At 44.9% G+C, this 17,500-nt stretch overlaps 1 pseudogene; it reads right to left on the minus strand.

Annotated features, from left to right (window-relative positions):
- LOC124021693 overlaps window positions 1-17,500 on the minus strand; it is a 164,732-nt pseudogene that overhangs the window by 34,457 nt on the left and 112,775 nt on the right.

The raw sequence follows: 17,500 nt of genomic DNA on the forward strand, positions 1-17,500 counted from the left end.
CTCTACTCCCATCTCTCTCTCTCTATCTTTACCATCTCTACTCCCATCTCTCTATCTTTACCATCTCTACTCCCATCTCTCTCTCTATCTTTACCATCTCTACTCCCATCTCTCTATCTTTACCATCTCTACTCCCATCTCTCTCTATCTTTACCATCTCTACTCCCATCTCTCTATCTTTACCATCTCTACTCCCATCTCCCTCTCTATCTTTACCATCTCTACTCCCATCTCTCTATCTTTACCATCTCTACTCCCATCTCTCTCTCTATCTTTACCATCTCTACTCCCATCTCTCTCTCTGTCTTTACCATCTCTACATCCATCTCTCTCTCTATCTTTACCATCTCTACATCCATCTCTCTCTCTATCTTTACCATCTCTACTCCCATCTCTCTCTCTATCTTTACCATCTCTACTCCCATCTCTCTCTATCTTTACCATCTATCTCTCTATCTTTACCATCACTACTCCCATATCTCTCTCTATCTTTACCATCTCTACTCCCATCTCTCTATCTTTACCATCTCTACTCCCATCTCTCTCTATCTTTACCATCTCTACTCCCATCTCTCTCTCTCTATATTTACCATCTCAACTCCCATCTCTCTCTCTATCTTTACCATCTCTACTCCCATATCTCTCTCTATCTTTACCATCTCTCCTCCCATCTCTCTATCTCTACTCCCATCTCTCTCTATCTTTACCATCTCTACTCCCATCTCTCTCTCTATCTTTACCATCTCTACTCCCATCTCTCTCTCTATCTTTACCATCTCTACTCCCATCTCTCTCTATCTTTACCATCTCTACTCCCATCTCTCTCTCTATCTTTACCATCTCTACTCCCATCTCTCTCTCTTTACCATCTCTACCATCTCTCTCTCTCTATCTTTCCATCTTTCCCATCTCTCTCTCTATCTTTCCCATCTCTCTCTCTATCTTTACCATCTCTACTCCCATCTCTCTCTATCTTTACCATCTCTACTCCCATCTCTCTCTCTCTCTATCTTTACCATCTCTACTCCCATCTATCTCTCTCTCTATCTTTACCATCTCTACTCCCATCTCTCTCTCTATCTTTACCATCTCTACTCCCATCTCTCTCTCTATCTTTACCATCTCTACTCCCATCTCTCTCTATCTTTACCATCTCTACCCCCATCTCTCTCTCTATCTTTACCATCCCTACTCCCATCTCTCTCTCTATCTTTACCATCTCTGCATCCATCTCTCTCTCTATCTTTACCATCTCTACTCCCACTATCTCTCTATCTTTACCATCACTACTCCCATATCTCTCTCTATCTTTACCATCTCTCCTCCCATCTCTATCTATCTCTACTCCCATCTCTCTCTATCTTTACCATCTCTACTCCCATCTCTCTCTCTATCTTTACCATCTCTACTCCCATCTCTCTCTCTATCTTTACCATCTCTACTCCCATCTCTCTCTATCTTTACCATCTCTACTCCCATCTCTCTCTCTATCTTTACCATCTCTACTCCCATCTCTCTCTCTATATTTACCATCTCTACATCCATCTCTCTCTCTATCTTTACCATCTCTACTCCCATCTCTCTCTCTATCTTTATCATCTCTACTCCCATCTCTCTCTATCTTTACCATCTCTACTCCCATCTCTCTCTCTATCTTTACCATCTCTACTCCCATCTCTCTCTATCTTTACCATCTCTACTCCCATCTCTCTCTCTATCTTTACCATCTCTACTCCCATCTCTCTCTCTATATTTACCATCTCTACATCCATCTCTCTCTCTATCTTTACCATCTCTACTCCCATCCCATCTCTCTCTCTATCTTTATCATCTCTACTCCCATCTCTCTCTATCTTTACCATCTCTACTCCCATCTCTCTCTATCTTTACCATCTCTTCCCATCTCTCTATCTTTACCATCTCTCTCTATCTTTACCATCTCTACTCCCATCTCTCTCTATCTTTACCATCTCTACATCCATCTCTCTCTATCTTTACCATCTCTACTCCCATCTCTCTCTATCTTTACCATCTCTACTCCCATCTCTCTCTATCTTTACCATCTCTATCTCCCACTCCCATCTCTCTCTCTATCTTTACCATCTCTACTCCCATCTCTCTCTCTATCTTTACCATCTCTACTCCCATCTCTCTCTATCTTTACCATCTCTCCCACTCCCATCTCTCTCCCTCTCTCTATCTTTACCATCTCTACTCCCATCTCTCTCTCTATCTTTACCATCTCTACTCCCATCTCTCTCTATCTTTACCATCTCTACTCCCATCTCTCTCTCTACCTTTACCATCTCTACTCCCATCTCTCTCTATCTTTACCATCTCTACCCCCATCTCTCTCTCTATCTTTACCATCCCTACTCCCATCTCTCTCTCTATCTTTACCATCTCTACTCCCATCTCTCTCTCTATCTTTACCATCTCTACTCCCATCTCTCTCTCTATCTTTACCATCTCTACTCCCATCTCTCTCTCTATCTTTACCATCTCTACTCCCATCTCTCTCTCTATCTTTACCATCTCTCTCTCCTATCTTTACCATCTCTCTCCCATCTTTATCCATCTCTACTCCCATCTCTCTCTCTATCTTTACCATCTCTACTCCCATCTCTCTATCTTTACCATCTCTACTCCCATCTCTCTCTCTATCTTTACCATCTCTACTCCCATCTCTCTACCATCTCTACTCCCATCTCTCTCTATCTTTACCATCTCTACTCCCATCTCTCTATCTTTACCATCTCTACTCCCATCTCTCTCTCTATCTTTACCATCTCTACTCCCATCTCTCTCTCTGTCTTTACCATCTCTACATCCATCTCTCTCTCTATCTTTACCATCTCTACATCCATCTCTCTCTATCTTTCATCTCTCTATCTTTATCTTTACCATCTCTACTCCCATCTATCTCTCTATCTTTACCATCACTACTCCCATATCTCTCTCTATCTTTACCATCTCTACTCCCATCTCTCTCTATATATTTACCATCTCTACTCCCATCTCTCTCTCTATCTTTACCATCTCTACTCCCATCTCTCTCTATCTTTACCATCTCTACTCCCATCTCTCTCTCTATCTTTACCATCTCTACTCCCATCTCTCTCTCTATCTTTACCATCTCTACTCCCATCTCTCTCTATCTTTACCATCTCTACTCCCATCTCTCTCTCTATCTTTACCATCTCTACTCCCATCTCTCTCTATCTTTACCATCTCTACTCCCATCTCTCTCTCTCTCTATCTTTACCATCTCTACTCCCATCTCTCTCTCTCTCTATCTTTACCATCTCTACTCCCATCTCTCTCTCTATCTTTACCATCTCTACTCCCATCTCTCTCTCTATCTTTACCATCTCTACTCCCATCTCTCTCTATCTTTACCATCTCTACCCCCATCTCTCTCTCTATCTTTACCATCCCTACTCCCATCTCTCTCTCTATCTTTACCATCTCTGCATCCATCTCTCTCTCTATCTTTACCATCTCTACTCCCATATCTCTCTATCTTTACCATCACTACTCCCATATCTCTCTCTATCTTTACCATCTCTCCTCCCATCTCTCTATCTCTACTCCCATCTCTCTCTATCTTTACCATCTCTACTCCCATCTCTCTCTCTATCTTTACCATCTCTACTCCCATCTCTCTCTCTATCTTTACCATCTCTACTCCCATCTCTCTCTATCTTTACCATCTCTACTCCCATCTCTCTCTCTATCTTTACCATCTCTACTCCCATCTCTCTCTCTATATTTACCATCTCTACATCCATCTCTCTCTCTATCTTTACCATCTCTACTCCCATCTCTCTCTCTATCTTTATCATCTCTACTCCCATCTCTCTCTATCTTTACCATCTCTACTCCCATCTCTCTCTCTATCTTTACCATCTCTACTCCCATCTCTCTCTCTATCTTTACCATCTCTACTCCCATCTCTCTCTATCTTTACCATCTCTACATCCATCTCTCTCTCTCTATCTTTACCATCTCTACTCCCATCTCTCTCTATCTTTACCATCTCTACTCCCATCTCTCTCTATCTTTACCATCTCTACTCCCATCTCTCTCTCTCTATCTTTACCATCTCTACTCCCATCTCTCTCTCTATCTTTACCATCTCTACTCCCATCTCTCTATCTTTACCATCTCTACTCCCATCTCTCTCTCTATCTTTACCATCTCTACTCCCATCTCTCTCTATCTTTACCATCTCTACATCCATCTCTCTCTCTATCTTTACCATCTTTCCCATCTCTCTCTATCCATCTCTACTCCCATCTCTCTCTATCTTTACCATCTCTACTCCCATCTCTCTCTATCTTTACCATCTCTACTCCCTCTCTCTCTCTATCTTTACCATCTCTACTCCCTCTATCTTTACCATCTCTCTCTATCTTTACCATCTCTACTCCCATCTCTCTATCTTTACCATCTCTACTCCATCATCTCTCTCTATCTTTACCATCTCTACTCCCATCTCTCTCTATCTTTACCTCTCTCTCTATCTTTACCATCTCTACTCCCATCTCTCTCTCTATCTTTACCATCTCTACTCCCATCTCTCTCTATCTTTACCATCTCTACTCCCATCTCTCTCTCTACCTTTACCATCTCTACTCCCATCTCTCTCTATCTTTACCATCTCTACCCCCATCTCTCTCTCTATCTTTACCATCCCTACTCCCATCTCTCTCTCTATCTTTACCATCTCTACTCCCATCTCTCTCTCTATCTTTACCATCTCTACTCCCATCTCTCTCTCTATCTTTACCATCTCTACTCCCATCTCTCTCTCTATCTTTACCATCTCTACTCCCATCTCTCTCTCTATCTTTACCATCTCTACTCCCATCTCTCTCTATCTTTACCATCTCTACATCCATCTCTCTCTCTATCTTTACCATCTCTCCCATCTCTCTCTCATCCATCTCTCTCTCTCTCTATCTTTACCATCTCTACTCCCATTTCTCTCTCTATCTTTACCATCTCTACTCCCATCTCTCTCTATCTTTACCATCTCTACTCCCATCTATCTCTCTATCTTTACCATCACTACTCCCATATCTCTCTCTATCTTTACCATCTCTACTCCCATCTCTCTCTATATATTTACCATCTCAACTCCCATCTCTCTCTCTATCTTTACCATCTCTACTCCCATATCTCTCTCTATCTTTACCATCTCTCCTCCCATCTCTCTATCTCTACTCCCATCTCTCTCTATCTTTACCATCTCTACTCCCATCTCTCTCTCTATCTTTACCATCTCTACTCCCATCTCTCTCTCTATCTTTACCATCTCTACTCCCATCTCTCTCTCTATCTTTACCATCTCTACTCCCATCTCTCTCTCTCTATCTTTACCATCTCTACTCCCATCTCTCTCTCTATCTTTACCATCTCTACTCCCATCTCTCTATCTTTACCATCTCTACTCCCATCTCTATCTTTACCATCTCTACTCCCATCTCTCTCTATCTTTACCATCTCTACTCCCATCTCTCTCTATCTTTACCATCTCTACATCCATCTCTCTCTCTCTATCTTTACCATCTCTACTCCCATCTCTCTCTATCTTTACCATCTCTACTCCCATCTCTCTCTATCTTTACCATCTCTACTCCCATCTCTCTCTCTCTATCTTTACCATCTCTACTCCCATCTCTCTCTCTATCTTTACCATCTCTACTCCCATCTCTCTATCTTTACCATCTCTACTCCCATCTCTCTCTATCTTTACCATCTCTACTCCCATCTCTCTCTCTCTATCTTTACCATCTCTACTCCCATCTCTCTCTCTATATTTACCATCTCTACATCCATCTCTCTCTCTATCTTTACCATCTCTACTCCCATCTCTCTCTCTATCTTTATCATCTCTACTCCCATCTCTCTCTATCTTTACCATCTCTACTCCCATCTCTCTCTATCTTTACCATCTCTACTCCCATCTCTCTCTCTATCTTTACCATCTCTACTCCCATCTCTCTCTATCTTTACCATCTCTACATCCATCTCTCTCTCTCTATCTTTACCATCTCTACTCCCATCTCTCTCTATCTTTACCATCTCTACTCCCATCTCTCTCTCTCTATCTTTACCATCTCTACTCCCATCTCTCTCTCTATCTTTACCATCTCTACTCCCATCTCTCTATCTTTACCATCTCTACTCCCATCTCTCTCTATCTTTACCATCTCTACTCCCATCTCTCTCTCTCTATCTTTACCATCTCTACTCCCATCTCTCTCTCTATCTTTACCATCTCTACTCCCATCTCTCTCTATCTTTACCATCTCTACTCCCATCTCTCTCTCTACCTTTACCATCTCTACTCCCATCTCTCTCTATCTTTACCATCTCTACCCCCATCTCTCTCTATCTTTACCATCCCTACTCCCATCTCTCTCTCTATCTTTACCATCTCTACTCCCATCTCTCTCTCTATCTTTACCATCTCTACTCCCATCTCTCTCTCTATCTTTACCATCTCTACTCCCATCTCTCTCTCTATCTTTACCATCTCTACTCCCATCTCTCTCTCTCTATCTTTACCATCTCTACTCCCATCTCTCTATCTTTACCATCTCTACTCCCATCTCTCTCTCTATCTTTACCATCTCTACTCCCATCTCTCTATCTTTACCATCTCTACTCCCATCTCTCTCTCTATCTTTACCATCTCTACTCCCATCTCTCTATCTTTACCATCTCTACTCCCATCTCCCTCTCTATCTTTACCATCTCTACTCCCATCTCTCTATCTTTACCATCTCTACTCCCATCTCTCTCTCTATCTTTACCACCTCTACTCCCATCTCTCTCTCTGTCTTTACCATCTCTACATCCATCTCTCTCTCTATCTTTACCATCTCTACATCCATCTCTCTCTCTATCTTTACCATCTCTACATCCATCTCTCTCTCTGTCTTTACCATCTCTACTCCCATCTCTCTCTCTCTTTACCATCTCTACCCCCATCTCTCTCTCTATATATTTACCATCTCTACTCCGATCTCTCTCTATCTTTACCATCTCTAATCCCATCTCTCTCTCTATCTTTACCATCTCTACTCCCATCTCTCTCTATCTTTACCATCTCTACTCCCATCTCTCTCTATCTTTACCATCTCTACCCCCATCTCTCTATCTTTACCATCTCTACTCCCATCTATCTTTACCATCTCTACTCCCATCTATCTTTACCATCTCTACATCCATCTCTCTCTCTATCTTTACCATCTCTACTCCCATCTCTCTCTATCTTTACCATCTCTACTCCCATCTCTCTCTATCTTTCATCTCTCCCTCCATCTCTCTCTGTCTTTCACATCTCTTCATCCTATTTCTCCCTCCATCTCTCTCTCATCTCTTTCTCCATCTCTGTCTTAATATTTCGCTCCATCTCTCTCCATTTCTTCATATCTCCCGCCATCACTCGCTCCGTCTCTCGCCATCTCCCTATCCATCTCTCCCTCAATCTCTCCTTCTCTCCCTCCATATCTCCCTCCATCTCTCCTCCATCTCTCCCTCAATCTCTCTCCATCTCCCTATCCATCTCTCTCTATCTCTCCCTCAATCTCTCCTTCTCTCCCTCCACCTCTCCTCCATCTCTCCCTCCATCTCTCTCTCCATCTCTCTCAATCTCCCTATCCATCTCTCTCTCCATCTCTCTCCATCTCCCTATCCATCTCTCTCTCCATCTCTCTCAATCTCCCTATCCATCTCTCTCCATCTCTCTCAATCTCCCTATCCATCTCTCTCTCCATCTCTCGCTCCATCTCTCCCTCAATCTCTCCATCTCTCTCTCCATCTCTCGCTCCATCTCCCTCTCCATCTCTCCCTCAATCTCTCCTTCTCTCCCTCCATATCTCCCTCTATCTCTCCTCCATCTCTCCCTCCATCTCTCATTCCATCTCTCGTTCCATATCTCCCTCCAACTCTCTTTCCTTCTCTCCCTCCATCTCTCTTTCCTTCTCTCCCTCCATCTCTCGTTCCATATCTCCCTCCAACTCTCTTTCCTTCTCTCCCTCCATCTCTCTCTCCATCTCCCTATCCATCTCTCTCTCCATCTCTCTCCATCTCCCTATCCATCTCTCCCTCCATCTCTCCTCCATCTCTCCCTCCATCTCTCGTTCCATATCTCCCTCCATCTCTCCCTCCATCTCTCTTTCCTTCTCTCCCTCCATCTCTCCCTCCATCTCTCGTTCCATATCTCCCTCCAACTCTCTTTCCTTCTCTCCCTCCATCTCTCTCGCAGTGAGATGAGTCACATGTGCCGTCCTCTCCCATCATGCATGATGTTTTTACCCAGAGTGCCCTCGGGCCCGGCTCATCTGTCACATATGATCTCATAAGGACTACAGCTGGGTTCACCACACACACACACACACACACACACACACACACACACACACACACACACACACACACACACACACACACACACACACACACACACACACACACACACACACACACACACACACACACACACACACACACACACACATGAATGCTCACTCACACACACATCTTATACACAGACATCAGGACAGTATGAATGCTGACTCACACACACATCTTATACACAGACATCAGGACAGTATGAATGCTGACTCACACACACATCTTATACACAGACATCAGGACAGTATGTGCAGATGTTGAGCCAAAATTGCTTCAATAGACTGTCAGAATAGAATGTCAGAATAGAATGTTACAATAGAATGGTACAATAGATTGTTACAATAGAATGTTACAACAGAATGTCACAATAAAATGAATAAAACATTTTATTCTATCATTCTATTCTAACATTCTATTCTAACATTCTATTCTAACATTCTATTCTGACATACTATTGCAACATTTTATTCTAACATTCTATTTTGACATTCTATTGTAACATTTCATTCTAAAATTATATTCTAACATTCTATTTTGACATTCTATTGTAACAGTTTGTTCTAAAATTATATTCTAACATTTGATTCTGACATTTTATTCTGACATTCTATTGTAACATTCTATTGTAACATTTTATTCTAACATTCTATAGTAACATTATGTTGCAACATTATATTGTAACATTCTACTGTAATATTATATTGTAACATTATATTGTAAAATTATATTGTAACATTATATTGTAACATTCTACTGTAATATTATATTGTAACATTATATTGTAAAATTATATTGTAACATTATATTGTAACATTATATTCTAGCATTCTATTCTGACATTCTATAGTAACATTCAACTGTAACATTATATTCTAACATTCTACTGTAATATTCTATTGTAACATTCTATTGTAACATTATATTCTAGCATTCTATTCTGACATTCGACTGTAACATTCTATTCTAACATTCTATTCTAACATTTTATTCAAATATTATATTCTGACATTCTACTGTAACATTCCATTCTGACATTCTACTGTAACATTCTATTCTAACATTTTATTCAGACATTCTATTGTAACATTCTATTCTAACATTCTACTGTAACATTATATTGTAACATTATATTGTAAAATTTTATTCTAACATTCTATTCTGACATTCTATTGTAACATTTTATTCTAACATTATTTTTCTAACATTCTATTCTGACATTTGTTTCTAACATTCTATTCTGACATTTTATTGTAACATTTTATTGTAACATTTTATTGTAACATTTTATTCTAACATTCTATTCTGACATTCTACTGTAACATTCTATTATAACATTTTATCCTAATATTAATTCTGACATTCTACTGTAACATTCTATTATAACATTATATTCTGACATTCTACTGTAACATTCAATTCTTACATTCTATTCTATCATTTTATTATAATATTCTATTCTGACCCTTCTACTGTACCATTCTATATTCTACTGTAACATTCTGTAATCCCCTCCAACAGGGTCTGCGCACTCTCAAATGTTGTTTTTTGATATCGTTGTAAGCCTGCCACACACACTATACAACACATTTATTTAACATAAGAATGAGTGTGAGTTTTTGTCACAACCCTGCTGCGGAGAGCGTAATCACACAGTCATCCGGAACAGCTGATGCTCTCATGCATATTTCAGTGTCACTTGCCTCGAAGCGAGCATAGAAGTCATTTAGCTTGTCTGGAAGGCTGGGCAGCTCACGGCTGGGCTTCCCATAGTAATCTGTAATCGTTTGTAAGCCCTGCCACATAAGATGAGTGTCGGAGCCGGTGTAGTATGATTCGATCTTAGCCCTGTATTGACGCTTTGCCTGTTTGATAGTTCGTTGGAGGACATGGCAGGATTTCTTATAAACTTCTGAGTTAGAGTCCTGCTTCTTGAAAGCGGCAGCTCTACCCTTTAGCTCAGTGCGAATGTTGCCTGTAATCCATGGCTTCTGGTTGGGGTATGTACGCACGGTTACTGTGAGGACGACGTCCTCGATGCACTTATTGGTGAAGCCGGTGACTGATGTGGTGTACTCCTCAATGCCATCAGAGGAATCCTGGAACATTATCCAGTCTGTGCTAGCAAAACAGACCTGTAGTTTAGCATCTGCTTCATCTGACCACTTTTTTATAGACCGAGTCACTGCTACTTCCTGCTTTAATTTGTCCTTCTAAGCAGGAATCAGGAGGATAGAATTGTGGTCAGATTTTCCAAATGGAAGGTGAGGGAGAGCTTTGTTCACATCTCTGTGTGGAGTAAAGGTGGTCTAGAGTTTTTCACATGTAATATGCTGGCAGAAATTCGGTAAAACTAATTTAAATTTCCCTGCATTAAAGTCTCCGCCCCTCAAACCTTCGAGTTAGTTTGAGGGTTAGGGGTTAGGGGTTAAGGGTTAGGGGTTAAGGGTTCAGGGTTAGGGTTAGTTTGAAGGTTAGGGTTTGAGGTTAAGGTTTAGGATTAGGGGTTAAGGGTCAGGGGTAAAGGGTTAGGGGTAAAGGGTTAGGGGTAAAGGGGTAAGGGGTTAAGGGTTCAGGGTTAGGGGTTAAAACCTGTGTAGGGCAGAGGTTCCGCTAGCAACATTCCGCTGAAAAGGCAGTGCGCGAAATTCAAAAATATATTTTAGAAATATGTAGTTTTCACACATTAACAAGTCCAATACAGCAAATGAAAGATACATATCTTGTTAATCTACCCATCGTGTCCGATTTCAAAAATGATTTACAGCTAAAGCACAACATATGATTGTGTTAGGTCATAGCCAAGTCACAAAAACACACACAGCCATTTTCCTGCCAAAGATAGGAGTCACAAAAAGCAGAAATAGAGATACAATTAATCACTAACCTTTGATGATCTTCATCAGATGACACTCATAGAACATCATGTAACACAGTACATGTATGTTTTGTTCGATAATGTGCATATTTATATCCCAAAAACTCAGTTTACAATGGCGCCTTACGTGCAGTCATGTTTTGATTCCAAAACATCCGGAGATTTTGCAGAAATACTCATAATAAACATTGATAAAAGATTAGAATTAAAGATAAACTTCTCCTTAATGCAACTGCTGTGTCAGATTTTTAAAAAACTTTACGGAAAAAGCATAATCTGAGAACGCCGCTCAGAACACAAAACAGCCAGAGGGATATCCGCCATTTTGGAGTCAACAAAGTTAGAAACAACACCAGAAATATTCACTTATCTTTGATGATCTTCATGAGAATGCACTCCCAGGAATCCCAGTTCGACAATAAATGACTGATTTGTTCCATAAATTTCCATCATTGAAGTCCAAATAGCCACTTGTTGTTAGCGTGTTCAGCCCTGTAATCCATCTTGCGCGTGCATTTCATCCAGATAAAAACTCAAAAAGTTCCGTTTAGAAACATGTCAGACGATGTATAGAATCAATCGTTAGGTTGTTTTTAACATAAAACATGAATAATGTTCCAACCGGAGAATTCCTTTGTCTTCAGAAAGGCTCTGGAACGAGAGGTAACTCTGCCAGACCACTGACTCAAAAGGTCTCATGAGCCCCTCCTTTATAGTAGAATCCTCATTTAAGTTTCAAAATACGGTTGACATCTAGTGGAAGCGCTAGGAAGGGCAACCTCATCCATATCTCAATGTGTATTCGGTAGGCCAAGCTTTGAAAAACCTCACTTTCTGGTTGGATTTTTCTCAGGTTTTCGCCTGCCATGTGAGACATCACAGTCTCTGTGGAACCTGACTGGCTGGAGGGAGGAAACATCACAGTCTCTGAGGAACCTGACTGGATGGAGGAAACATCACAGTCTCTGAGGAACCTGACTGGCTGGAGGGAGGAAACATCACAGTCTCTGAGGAACCTGACTGGCTGGAGAGAGGAAACATCACAGTCTCTGAGGAACCTGACTGGCTGGAGGGAGGAAACATCACAGTCTCTGAGGAACCTGACTGGCTGGAGAGAGGAAACCTCACAGTCTCTGAGGAACCTGACTGGCTGGAGGGAGGAAACATCACCGTCTCTGAGGAACCTGACTGGCTGGAGGAAACATCACAGTCTCTGAGGAACCTGACTGGCTGGAGGGAGGAGACATCACAGTCTCTGAGGAACCTGACTGGAGAGAGGAAACATCACAGTCTCTGAGGAACCTGACTGGCTGGAGGGAGGAGACATCACAGTCTCTGAGGAACCTGACTGGAGGGAGGAAACATCACAGTCTCTGAGGAACCTGACTGGCTGGAGGGAGGAAACATCACAGTCTCTGAGGAACCTGACTGGCTGGAGGGAGGAAACATCACAGTCTCTGAGGAACCTGACTGGCTGGAGAGAGGAAACATCACAGTCTCTGAGGAACCTGACTGGCTGGAGAGAGGAAACATCACAGTCTCTGAGGAACCTGACTGGCTGGAGGGAGGAGACATATCAGTCTCTGAGGAACCTGACTGGCTGGAGGGAGGAAACATCACAGTCTCTGAGGAACCTGACTGGCTGGAGGGAGGAAACATCACAGTCTCTGAGGAACCTGACTGGCTGGAGGGAGGAGACATCACAGTCTCTGAGGAACCTGACTGGAGGGAGGAAACATCACAGTCTCTGAGGAACCTGACTGGCTGGAGGGAGGAAACATCACAGTCTCTGAGTTACCTGACTGGCTGGATGGAGGAAACATCACAGTCTCTGAGGAACCTGACTGGCTGGAGGGAGGAGACATCACAGTCTCTGTGGAACCTGACTGGCTGGAGGGAGGAGACATCACAGTCTCTGAGGAACCTGACTGGCTGGAGGGAGGAGACATCACAGTCTCTGAGGAACCTGACTGGCTGGAGGGAGGAAACATCACAGTCTCTGAGGAACCTGACTGGCTGGAGGGAGGAGACATCACAGTCTCTGAGGAACCTGACTGGCTGGAGGGAGGAGACATCACAGTCTCTGAGGAACCTGACTGGCTGGAGGGAGGAAACATCACAGTCTCTGAGGAACCTGACTGGCTGGAGAGAGGAAACATCACAGTCTCTGAGGAACCTGACTGGCTGGAGAGAGGAAACATCACAGTCTCTGAGGAACCTGACTGGCTGGAGGGAGGAAACATCACAGTCTCTGAGGAACCTGACTGGCTGGAGAGAGGAAACATCACAGTCTCTGAGGAACCTGACTGGCTGGAGGGAGGAGACATATCAGTCTCTGAGGAACCTGACTGGCTGGAGGGAGGACACATCACAGTCTCTGAGGAACCTGACTGGCTGGAGGGAGGAAACATCACAGTCTCTGAGGAACCTGACTGGCTGGAGGGAGGAGACATCACAGTCTCTGAGGAACCTGACTGGAGGGAGGAAACATCACAGTCTCTGAGGAACCTGACTGGCTGGAGGGAGGAAACATCACAGTCTCTGAGTTACCTGACTGGCTGGATGGAGGAAACATCACAGTCTCTGGGGAACCTGACTGGCTGGAGGGAGGAGACATCACAGTCTCTGTGGAACCTGACTGGCTGGAGGGAGGAGACATCACAGTCTCTGAGGAACCTGACTGGCTGGAGGGAGGAGACATCACAGTCTCTGAGGAACCTGACTGGCTGGAGGGAGGAAACATCACAGTCTCTGAGGAACCTGACTGGCTGGAGGGAGGAGACATCACAGTCTCTGAGGAACCTGACTGGCTGGAGGGAGGAGACATCACAGTCTCTGAGGAACCTGACTGGCTGGAGGGAGGAAACATCACAGTCTCTGAGGAACCTGACTGGCTGGAGGAAACATCACAGTCTCTGAGGAACCTGACTGGCTGGAGGGAGGAGACATCACAGTCTCTGAGGAACCTGACTGGCTGGAGGGAGGAAACATCACCGTCTCTGAGGAACCTGACTGGCTGGAGAGAGGAAACATCACAGTCTCTGAGGAACCTGACTGGCTGGAGGGAGGAGACATCACAGTCTCTGAGGAACCTGACTGGAGGGAGGAGACATCACAGTCTCTGAGGAACCTGACTGGCTGGAGGGAGGAGACATCACAGTCTCTGAGGAACCTGACTGGCTGGAGGGAGGAGACATCACAGTCTCTGAGGAACCTGACTGGCTGGAGGGAGGAAACATCACAGTCTCTGAGGAACCTGACTGGCTGGAGGGAGGAGACATCACAGTCTCTGAGGAACCTGACTGGCTGGAGGGAGGAGACATCACAGTCTCTGAGGAACCTGACTGGCTGGAGGGAGGAGACATCACAGTCTCTGAGGAACCTGACTGGCTGGAGGGAGGAAACATCACAGTCTCTGAGGAACCTGACTGGCTGGAGAGAGGAAACATCACAGTCTCTGAGGAACCTGACTGGCTGGAGAGAGGAAACATCACAGTCTCTGAGGAACCTGACTGGCTGGAGGGAGGAGACATCACAGTCTCTGAGGAACCTGACTGGCTGGAGGGAGGAGACATCACAGTCTCTGAGGAACCTGACTGGAGGGAGGAAACATCACAGTCTCTGAGGAACCTGACTGGCTGGAGGGAGGAAACATCACAGTCTCTGAGTTACCTGACTGGCTGGATGGAGGAAACATCACAGTCTCTGGGGAACCTGACTGGCTGGAGGGAGGAGACATCACAGTCTCTGTGGAACCTGACTGGCTGGAGGGAGGAGACATCACAGTCTCTGAGGAACCTGACTGGCTGGAGGGAGGAGACATCACAGTCTCTGAGGAACCTGACTGGCTGGAGGGAGGAAACATCACAGTCTCTGAGGAACCTGACTGGCTGGAGGGAGGAGACATCACAGTCTCTGAGGAACCTGACTTGCTGGAGGGAGGAGACATCACAGTCTCTGAGGAACCTGACTGGCTGGAGGGAGGAAACATCACAGTCTCTGAGGAACCTGACTGGCTGGAGGAAACATCACAGTCTCTGAGGAACCTGACTGGCTGGAGGGAGGAGACATCACAGTCTCTGAGGAACCTGACTGGCTGGAGGGAGGAAACATCACCGTCTCTGAGGAACCTGACTGGCTGGAGGGAGGAGACATCACAGTCTCTGAGGAACCTGACTGGCTGGAGAGAGGAGACATCACAGTCTCTGAGGAACCTGACTGGAGGGAGGAGACATCACAGTCTCTGAGGAACCTGACTGGCTGGAGGGAGGAAACATCACAGTCTCTGAGGAACCTGACTGGCTGGAGGGAGGAAACATCACAGTCTCTGAGGAACCTGACTGGCTGGAGGGAGGAAACATCACGGTCTCTGAGGAACCTGACTGGAGGGAGGAGACATCACAGTCTCTGAGGAACCTGACTGGCTGGAGGGAGGAAACATCACAGTCTCTGAGGAACCTGACTGGCTGGAGGGAGGAGACATCACAGTCTCTTAGGACACGTCAGACAGCAGAAGAACAGTATCTGATGAGAAAGGCCGGTAAGACACACACACACACTCACATTCACACACACTCACACTCACACACACACACACACACACACACACACACACACACACACACACACACACACACACACACACACACACACACACACACACACACACACACACACACACACACACACACACACACACACACACACACACACACACACAGTACACAGACCTACCCGGGCATCTGTAGAGCTTCCTGGCCTGAGAGATGTCTCCTTTACTGAGTCTGGTCCTCTGTCCAATGGCAGGACGGATCCCACTCTCATCTCTAGATGGGAGGATGGTGTCTAGAAACATACCTCTGGATGGAGGGAGGGAGGGAGGAGGGGGAGGGAGGAGTGAGGGAGGAGTGAGGGAGGGAGGGAGGGAGGGGGGGGGAGTGAGGGAGGGAGAGGGGGGAGGGGGAGGGGAGAGAGAGAGAGGGAGGGAGGAGGGGGAGGGAGGGAGGCAGGGGGAGGGAGGGGAGGGGGGGGGGGGGGGGGAGGGGGAGGGAGGGAGGGAGGGAGGGAGGGAGGGAGGGAGGGAGGGAGGGGGAGGGGGGAGGGAGGGAGGGGAGGATGGGGGGAGGGAGGGAGGGAGGGAGGGAGGGGAGGAGGGGGAGGGATGGGGGATGGGGGGAGGGAGAGAGAGAAAGAAAGAGACTTTTCAATTAAATAAATGAAATGTCAGGAGCCCTGTGTGTGTGTGTGTGTGTGTGTGTGTGTGTGTGTGTGTGTGTGTGTGTGTGTGTGTGTGTGTGTGTGTGTGTGTGTGTGTGTGTGTGTGTGTGTGTGTGTGTGTGTGTGTGTGTGTGTGTGTGTGTGTGTGTGTGTGCGTGCGTGCGTGCGTGCGTGTGTGTGTGCGTGTGTGTTACCGTGAGAAGGTGTTCCTAGCATAATGCATGATGCTGTCGAAGTCGTAAGGCTCCCCCAGCGAGTTCACCTCTCCTGGTTCCATCTTCAAGAAGTTATACTCCTGACCTGGAGACAACACACTCTCAGATAGAGACACACTTAGATAGACACACTCTCAGATAGAGACCACACTCAGATAGAGACACACTCAGATAGAGACAACACACTCTCAGATATTGACACTCTCAGATAGAGACACACTTAGATAGACACACTCTCAGATAGAGACACACTCAGATAGAGACACACTCAGATAGAGACACTCTCAGATAGAGACACTCTCAGATAGAGACACACTCAGATAGAGACACTCAGATAGAGACACTCTCAGATAGAGACACTCAGATAGAGACACACTCAGATAGAGACACACTCAGATAGAGACACTGATAGAAACACACAGATAGAGACGCACTCAGATAGAGACACACAGATAGAGACACACAGATAGAGACACACACAGATAGAGACACACACAGATAGAGACATACAGATAGAGACCCACACAGATAGAGGCACACAGATAGAGACACACAGATAGAGACACACAGATAGAGACACACACAGATAGAGACATACAGATAGAGACCCACACAGATAGAGGCACACAGATAGAGACACACAGATAGAGACACACACAGATAGACACACACAGATAGAGACACACAGATAGACACACACAGATAGGGACACACAGATAGAGACACACAGATAGAGACACACAGATAGAGACACACACAGATA

This window comes from Oncorhynchus gorbuscha, unplaced genomic scaffold (genome assembly GCF_021184085.1).
Source record: "Oncorhynchus gorbuscha isolate QuinsamMale2020 ecotype Even-year unplaced genomic scaffold, OgorEven_v1.0 Un_scaffold_1167, whole genome shotgun sequence".
In the NCBI taxonomy this organism is placed as follows: Eukaryota; Metazoa; Chordata; class Actinopteri; order Salmoniformes; family Salmonidae; genus Oncorhynchus; species Oncorhynchus gorbuscha.